Below are 9875 nucleotides of genomic sequence, written 5' to 3'. Positions count from 1 at the left end.
GACGTGTCTTTTAGCGCATGCACCAGCAGCTCATGCCTTACATGCCAGAGGTTCCACGTTTGATCCCAGATGTCGATGATCAGGGTGTGTCAGCGTTACCCAAGCAAACAATGTTTGCTTTAATATGGCTAAACTTATATATTTAGGAACAAAGATGTAGGTCATGCTTACAGAATGGGAGATTCTATCCTGGGAAGCAGTGACTCTGAAAAAGATTTGGGGGTGTTGGTGAACACTGAGCTGAACATGAGCTCCAAATGTGACACAGAGGCCAAAAGAGCTAATACACTTGAATGTATAAAAAGCAGAATCTTGAGTAGATGCAGAGAGGTTATTTTACCTCTATATTTGGCACTGGTGTGACCACTGCTGCAGTACTGTGTCCAGTTCTTATGCTCACAATTCAAGAATGTTGTTGATAAATAGGAGAGAAGAGCCATGAGAATGATTAAAGGATTAGAAAACTTGCCTTATAGTGATAGACTCAAGGAATCATAGGACTGGAAAGGACCTTGAGAGGTCATCTAGTCCAGTCCCCTGCACTCCTGGCAAGACTAAATATTATCTAGACCATCCCTGAAGGATGTTTGTCTAAACTGCTCTCAAAAATCTCCAATGATGGAGATTCCACAACCTCCTTAGGCAATTTATTCCAGTGCCTAACCACCCTGACAGTTAGGAAGTTTTTCCTAATGTCCAACCTAAACCTCCCTTGCTGCAATTTAAGCCCATTGCTTCTTGTCCTGTCCTCAGAGGTTAAGAAGAACAATTTTCCTCTCTCCTCCTTGTAACAACCTTTTATGAAACTGATATCATGTCCCCTCTCAGTCTTCTCTTCTCCAGACTAAACAAACCCATTTTTTTCAGTCTTCCTTCATAGGTCATGTTTCCTAGACCTTTAATAATTTTTGTTGCTCTTCTCTGGATTTTCTCCCATTTGTCCACATTTTTCCTGAAATGTGGCTCCCAGAACTGGACTCAATACTTCAGCTGTGGCCTAATCAGCACAGAGCAGATGAGAAGAATTACTTCTCATGTCTTGTTTACAATACTCCTGCTAGTACATCCCAGAACGTTTTTTGCAACAGTGTTACACTGTTAATTCATATTTAGCTTGTGATCCATTATGACCCCCAGATCCGTTTCTGTGGTATTTCTTTCTAGGCAGCCATTTCCCATTTTGTATGTATGCAACTGATTGTTCCTTCCTAAGTGGAGTACTTTGCATTTACCCTTATTGAATTTCATCCTCTTTACATCAGACCGTTTCTCCAGTTTGTCCAGATCATTTTGAATTTTAATCCTATCTCCAAAGCATTTGCAACCCCTCCCAGCTGGCATAGCCTACAAACGTTAAATTTGTACTGTATATGCCATTTATCTAAATCATTGATGAAGATATTGAACAGAACCAGACCCAGAACTGATCCCGCAGGACCCCACTAATTATGCCCTTCCAGCTTGACTGTGAACCACTGATGACTACTCTCTGGGAACGGTTTTCCAACCAGTTATGCACCCACCTTATAGTAGCTCTATCTAGGCTGTATTTCCCTAGTTTGGTTATGAGAAGGTCATGTAAGACAATATCAAAAGCCTTATTAAAGTCAAGATATATCACATCTATCACTCCCCCTACCCAATCCATAAGGCTTGTTGCCACAAAGCTCAATCTATTTAGCTTAACACAGATAATGCTAAGGGTGACGTGATTACAGTCTCTAAATATTTACAAGGGAAACAGATGTTTAAAAATGGGCTCTTCGTTCTAGCAGAGAAAGATACAAGATGATCCAAAAGCTGGAAGTAGAAGCTAGACAAATTCAGATTGGAAATTAAGTGTAAATTATTAACAGTTTGGCTAATTAACCATTGTAACTATTTGCCAATGGTCATTGTGGATTCTCCATCACAGGGAATTTTTAAATCTAGATAGGATGTTTTTCTAAAAGCTATCATGTAGGAATTATTTTGTTAGAAGGACCAATCTAGCAATTATTTTGGGGGAGTCACTGGCCTGTGCTATACAGGAGATCAGAGTAGATGACCACAAGGGTTCCTTCTGGCCTTGGAATCTATGAATAACTGAATGATCCAAGGTTTTGGTAAATGAGAGTTGGAAAAAAATCTGCTCCATAACGTCTTGTAGGATTCATTATGGAGATACTCATGTCCAATAAACTCAGCCATTATAACCAGGCTCAGAAATACTTTTAGGGCTGATTAAAATAAAAGCTCAGAAACTGTCTTCCCTCAGCAGGGAAGTGTTAATAATGTAGGAATTAATCTTCCTTCTTGGTATCTTTAAGCTTTCCTGAGGAGAAGACTTAGAATGAGATGTTTACAAAGGGGGCCAACTTTATTAACTGCAAACAGGAAGAACACTATGCAAGAACATCCTGTAGCTGTTATAGCTATGGAAATGCCATTAGGAGAGCTTCATACATATTGCAATACCCTACATTTCAAGCGCTGAACTTCTCTGGAGCTAAGACTTCCAGTTCTACCAAACTGTGTGATGACAGATTAATGAAACTGTAAGAAGGACCAATCTTGAACTGAGTGCTCCAAGGAATCACATTGCAAGGACAGCCCACATTGAATATCAGATGTTTTAGGGCTACTCTGGGAGCAGAGCATTTTTGTAGTGATGTAGAAACTTTTGTCTCTCTTAAATTAAAACATTTTTCTAAAAAACATCAAAATCGTATTTTTATTTTGTTTTAGATTTATAAACTCCTTTGAAAATCACTTGGTTGCAAGCACAGGAGGTAAGAAATATATTCATAGCAAATAAATAACAAGATATTATTATTTATTTGTATTGTAATAGGGTGTAGGCGCACCCAGTGCGGCCCAGTACACCACTGTGCTAGGTGTTGTATAAACACAGAACAAAAGTTGTTCTCTGCCCCAAAGGGCTTACAATCTAAATATAAGACAAGAGAGAACAGGTGAATAGAAACAGACAGACAGGGGGAGTGCAAGGAAACAATTACACATTACTGGCCACCTAATAAGTTGCTTTGGAATCTTTAGTGGACAAACCAATACCACTGAGGCACCTAAGGGCTCAGTGCTTGGAGACAGACTCCTAGAAAATAGGGTTGGGGTTTTCAGAAGCACTAAGCATTGACCTAACTCTAATAGGAGTAGAGCTTTCCAGAGGGCGGCAATTCTGTTTCACAACTTTTGAGGTTTCAAAATTTGTTTTCATTCTGCACTGGAATGGAAACAAAACCTTTCAAATGCTTTTACCATTGTGCTGCAGTGGCCGCTTGCAGACTGCGAAGCGAAAGTTTTCAATTCCTTTCTTTTCTCTCTCATCAGAAGTGACCAGAGAGCGGATCTTAAAAGGCTTCCTGGCGAAAATGTTACTGAAACTGATATGTCTACGTGAAACATTTTGGCATTGACAGAACAGCATATTTTGACGGAATTTCATTTAACCGAAAATGTTCCAATCAGCTCTAATAGGAGTTGACTTCAGTGGGAGCAGATCTTGGACAAGGCTGACTGCTTTTGAAAATCCTAGCCTATCTGCCCTTCATGTCTCTTTTTAGATATCCCCTGTGCACCAAACTGCCCTTTATTCATTTTCTTGGGTGACTAGATGCTATTTTAGCGGCTCAAATACCTTTAGATGTCTTGCCCATGCTAGGCTATTTCTGGTTTTTCCTCTTCTTGGCTGATTGAGAAGAACCACTACAAACATATGCGTTTTGATTCCCGCAGACTAAAAATCAGAAGCTCAACAAAGAGTGGACCTTTTATTGATTAAATCCAACAGCAAGTGAAGCGGCTGCTTCATCTTCTCTGAGATACCCTACTTACCAAGTCTATGACCTACACCATGGTATTTTGAGCTGCCAGCTTTGCCATCTCATTTCAAGGTAATCCGTGCAGAATCTAGTGAGAAAATGCTTTGGACAGTGCAGTATAGAATTAGGATGATTTACTCTCATTGCTTCAAGCTAGTAGACTCAGTGCCGAAAATAAAATCCATTTTGCTGTCGCTCTACCTACCTCCTTTATTGAAAACCTAAATTAGAGCACGTTGTACAGAGGCTGTTTGACATGCCTGACAGAATGGATTGTACTTGCATTCCAGTCCATCCCTTAATAATGCCATCTGAGTTCTTAGTCCCACCTGAGCTTCCCAATAGCAGACTGCAGTAGCTGATTTTTCTCCTCCCTAGTTAAATAAACATGACACTTTGCAGCCATTACAACCTCAATTAAATAACAGCCTATCATTCCAAAGGAACATAATCAAAGTTGCTTTAGCCTAAATCCATTTTATTGACCATCAAATCAACAAGATTCATCTCATCAGCAAGCTTCTGATAAGTGTCTTGCAGAAGGCAGTGCTAAATCAAATGGAAGAGAACTGACTGCCTTGGAAAGAGGTTCAGAAGATCCCTCACTCTTGCTTTTGCTTCTTTAAATCTGTCAGAATTTCATTTAGGTGAGTTGTAGTAGTGTATTAAGAGTCCCTGATCAGCTTCCATCATGCAACTTCTGTCAGATAGCTTGACTAGAATCATGTGCTGCCTTGACTTACAAGCACGTGTATCAGTGAGAAGCTGGTATGCAGATACTAACTGGAAAAAATACATCCAATTAGGAACTGTCTGTTTTTATGCATAACTGTTTCCCTAGACAGATTTGTTTAGCAGAAACATTTGCAAAATTTAGCAAAGCTGTCGCGCTGGGTGGGATCATGAAAATGTATTGCTGTAATTCAGTCATGCTTGTGGCCTATAAGTCCACACTTCATTAGTGTAACCCTTCTGCCAGGTTGAATCACCAGTGACAAGGGTTGGGTTCAATATCTAGCAGTTCCTTTTTAACAATACAACCCAGAACCAGCTCAAGCACCTGGAAAACCTGGATAAGTAACATGGGAAAATTACACACCACCCATGGCTGCCTCTAATAGGCAATACTTCCCTTTTTGCAAGCACTGAGTCTGTGTATAGAAAATAATCTTTTAATAAATAGGGACATATAACCCACCATTAATTTGGAAAACACTGCAAGCATGATTCAGAAGCATATGACCAGGCACAAAACACCCACCTCAGAGTACTTTGAGCAATGTCCTCTGCCTCACGTTCTCACATTGAGGCGAGAAAGTCCAACCAACAAAAGTTCCTTCAATGTGCCACTCACAATTGTTTTCCTTGGTCAATGAAGACCCAAAGTTCAGAGGTGCATTGGCATGAGTTCATCTCGCACATGTGGGGGAAGGCTGCTTGGCTCACTCTGCCTTGGTTGGGCTGCCACCGCTCACTCCATCAGCTGCTTGCTCTGCCACCGCTCACTCACTCCACCATCGGCTGCTCCACTGCCGGCCGTTCACCCACTCCACCATTGGCCGTTCCCTAATGTCCAACCTAAAGCTCCCTTGCTGCAATTTAAACCCGTTACTTCTTGCCCGATCCTCAGAGGTTAAGAACAATTCTCCTCCCTCCTCCTTGTAACAACCTTTTAGGTACTTGAAAACGGTTCTCATGTCCCCTCTCAGTCTTCTCTTTTCCTGACTAAACAAACCCAATTTTTTCAACCTTCCCTAATAGGTCATGTTTTCTAGACCTTGAATCATTTTTGTTGCTCTTCTCTGGACTTTCTCCCATTTGTCCACATCCTTCCTGAAATGTGGCACCCAGAACTGGACACAATACTCCAGTTGAGGCTTAATCAGTATGGAGTCGAGCGGAACAATTACTTCTCGTGTTTTGCTTACAACACTCCTGCTAATACATCCCAGAATGATGTTTGCTTTTTTTGCAACAGTGTTACACTGTTGATTCACATTTAGCTTGTGGTCCACTATGACCCCCAGGTCCCTTTCCGCAGTACTCCTTCCTAGGCCGTCATTTCCCATTTTGTATGTGTGCAACTGATTGTTCCTTCCTAAGTGGAGTACTTTGTATTTGTCCTTATTGAATTTCATCCTGTTTACTTCAGACCATTTCTCCAATTTGTCCAGATCATTTTGAATTTTAATCCTATCCTCCAAAGCACTTGCAACCCCTCCCATCTTGGTATCGTTCACAAACTTTATAAGTGTATTCTGTATGCCATCTTAACTGCAAGACCATCTTTCCTCTCAGTTTAGCTGCTTTATTGGTATTATTTTTCTTATCCCTCTGCCTGTAAATCCAGCTCTCAGTGATAATGTGATATTAACTGTACAGGCCTGTGAGGGAGACTATAGCATTTCTATGCCTAAGAGGCCATTATTTTAATGTATGATATTTCAGAATTTCCTCCAAGGGCATATAGCTCCTGAAGGGTTGCAAGATATTGGACCTTAAACCTGTCACTGGTTACAGGACGGAATAGAGCTGGGGTGGAATATTTTTTTTAAGTGATTCATTGCTAAAACTGGCAAGTTCAGTTCACTCTTAGTTGTGAATGTGTGTCTATATGCATAAACCTTAAGTACAGGCAGTGCTACTGGCTCCACAGATCGTTATTATAGTAATTAAGACTGTGGGTGAAATATTCCAGTCCTTATCTAGATAAAGCTCCCCACTAACTTCAAGTGTTTTAAGTTCACTTAGCAAACAGCAGTTTTTGTCCTTGAAAACTATTTCCTTGTAAGTAAATAATCCAAGCTGAAAATTGCAACAAGCAAAAATCTAACTGTAATAGGGTGCTTGGAGGGTCAGGAAGCCTAGTGATTCGTGCACCTAACTTTCAGCCTCTTGCTTCCATAGCAGAGCTGATTCAGTCTATAAGGAGGTCTGGTAGGGGGACCTGAGTTCTCCCTCTTCACCAGGTTCCATAGGAGCATATTTTTGATAGCCTAGAGCCCAGTATCACGCTCAAACCACGACCAGCAGCTGGAATTCCAATTGTTTTGCATATTGCTGAAAGCAGCTAAAAGAAGGCCTTTCTGAAACCTTAGCACAACTAACAGACCAGGAGGGGAGAGTGAAGTGACTGACTCTGAGGAGTAAACATGACCCTCTGCCCTCCTGACCTAAGTTATTTTTCCACAGCATGCAGTTTTTCAAGATGGAAAGTCTGGCAATAGTTAACTATTGCTATGTGAACGACAGCTGGTTATCTGAAGGAAAACTACAGGCTGCAAAACTCCACACTTTAAGGCTATGTCTACACTACAGACCTTACAGATGTAGCGGTACAGCTGTGCCGCAGTGAGGTCTCCGTGTAGCTCCTCTCCTGCCGGCATAATTAAACCACCCCCAACGAGTGGCGGGAGCTATGTTGGCGGGAGAGTGTCTCCTGCCGACATAGCGCTCTCCACATCAGCACTTTTGTCAGTGAAACTTATGTCAGTCGGGGTGTGGTTCTTTTCACACCCCTGACTGACAAAAGTGCTAGTGTATATACAGCCTTAGCTTCAGCTCAGCAGTTTTTGTTTTTTTGATGAACGAGCTACGTAATATTAACAAATTGGGTATAAAAAGAGGAAGAAATCTGAGCTCGATGGACACTTGAATGCTTGGACACCTCTCAAGTGCCCCTGCGGATGGAAGGCTGGCCACTGGATGTTTGCAGTTATCCACTCAAGACCTCCTCGAGTCAAGACTGTGGGTAAATATGAATCTGGGATTTTTGGGGGTGTTTTACTAACCTGTTGCGGACGTGTGTAGGTGTTGGAGACTAAACAAAGTAATGCTTTATGTGAGCGCATTCTTGTTGTGCTGTTTCTGCCAGCCACCTATCGGCTGGATGGCCGTGTCTCCATTGATTTGTTTCCTGTTGCCTTCACACCAAGAGTAAAACTTACCAAGAGCTTTGGGTTCATAAACTCTGGGTAACAGTTCCAGCCCAGGGCCCTGTGTGAAGCAACATCAGCAGGTCCTTCCAGCAGAGAGACTAAGTCCACTGCCCTGGGTTACTTCCTACCCCTGTCTCTTCAGTGTAGGGCATGGTCACTATAATCCAGTCTGTAGTGGCTCAACTTGAGCAACACCCACCTTGTGGGCCTTTTATGGCATCCTGCCATGGCCTCAGGTCCCTCTGGGCAAGGCAGACATGAGAATGGAGGGGCCTAACCCACAATGTCTCTAGAGTTCATTCACTCAGTTCACTCACATGCTCCTTTGTCTTCTCAGCAGAGTCCCCTCGGTCAGGGACGCAGCGCTTCTTCCCGGTGACTGTCCCAGCAGTCAGGCTCATGCTGATGCTCCCCTCATGCAGGGAGGCAGCTAGCTCCTGCTTCTTCCCAAGTTAGCCCCCAACTGAGACAGGTTCTCTCCTTTTCTTCTCCCTCCAGGCCTAGTACAGGCTGCAGGTATTGCGGGGCAGGGCTGGCTGGGCCCATAGGCACTCTCTAATCCTTTTTGTGCTGGTGAGAGGTTTCTCAGCTTCATCACTTTGGCCACATCGCTGTCAGTGTGGCTCAAGCTCTTTCACGCACCTTTGCCTTCTGTTATCTTTGCCCTTCAGTAAGTTTTCAGATGCTCCTATAATGGTGATGCTATTTATGCTAAAGCACATAGAATTAGACTGTGCCTTGGACTGCATACCCGTGCAGAGGAGTAAGACCATCACCTTACTACTAGGGCTGGATGAATGTTATTTATTTATTTGTCTGCAAATAGTAAATTCACCAAAACCTGCATTTTTCAGGGCTCCAAAAATATTTATGAATTTGACACATTTTTCGGGGGAGGAACTGAGGCACCATTCAAAAAGTGAGTGCCAGAGAAGATGGAGGTGTTACCTTTCTTATAAGTTTTAACCCAGTGGTCAGAGCACTTATCTGGAAGATAGGAGACCCCCAATTCAATTCTCCCCTCTGCTTGATATGGAGAAGGGATTGGCACATAGGTCTCCCATGTTGCAGAAGAGTGCCCTCACCAAGGGGCTATGGGGTATTCTTCATCTCTCCACTCAAAGCTGTTCCACTGGGTATAACTTATTAAATAGTCATTGGAGCAGGGACATGAATTGGATCCTCCTTATCCAGCCACTTTGAGACCCTAGCCCAGGGGTTCTCAAACGTCATTGCACAACCCCCTTCTGACAACAAAAATTACTACACGACCCCAGGAGGGGGCACTGAAGCCTGAGTCTGCCCGAACCCCACTGCCCCAGGTGCGGGGGGGTGGGCCAAAGCCGAAGCCCAAGGGCTTAAGCCCCAGGCAGGGGGCCTGCAACCTGAGCCCCACAACTCAGGGCTGAAGCCCTTGAGCTTCAGCACCAAGCAGTGGGGCTCGGGCTTCAGGTTTGGCCCCATGCCCCAGCAAGTCTAAGCCAGTCCTAGCAACCCCATAAAAACTGGGTCACAGCCCACAATTTGAGAACTGCTGCTCTAGCCCTTTAAAACCATCAAATGTTTCATTCAATCCAAAATGGACTTTTTCGATTTGCCAGCATTTTTTGGAATTTTCAAATTCAGTTTGACCTTTCTGTCTGTCTGTCTGTCTGTCTGTCTTAGAACAAAAAATCAATTATTTGCCCAGCTCTTTGCTAGGTCCCTAGGCAAACAGGAGTTAGCAGGTATCGCACACCTGCTACTGACTGCAAGGAAGCAGGAAGTGGACTCTGTCTTCAACATACGGAACAGCACAGCTGAGCCAGTTCAGGGAAGCGTGTGTGCTATTATCAGGGGTGGGGCGGAGAGGAGGCTGCCATCCCCACAGTGGAAATATTGGGAGAGCAGATCTATGTTTCCACCACCCTTCCCACCCTGGAGCTGGCTGTACCCCCCAACCCCGAGTTTCAGTAGCTCCTTTTGCTCCCCCTCCCACCAAGCTCCCGCATTCACAGGGAGCTTCTCACTCCCGCCCCCCATCATAATTGGCAGCTGATATAGGCCAACAGCAAATTACTCCATGCTCCTTGCTGCCGCAGCTTGAGCTAAAAAAAATAGCCACCCTTTGCTAGTT

The sequence above is a fragment of the Lepidochelys kempii genome, chromosome 1 (genome assembly GCF_965140285.1).
Source record: "Lepidochelys kempii isolate rLepKem1 chromosome 1, rLepKem1.hap1, whole genome shotgun sequence".
Classification (NCBI taxonomy): Eukaryota; Metazoa; Chordata; order Testudines; family Cheloniidae; genus Lepidochelys; species Lepidochelys kempii.
Note: the sequence above shows the minus strand (reverse complement) of the source record.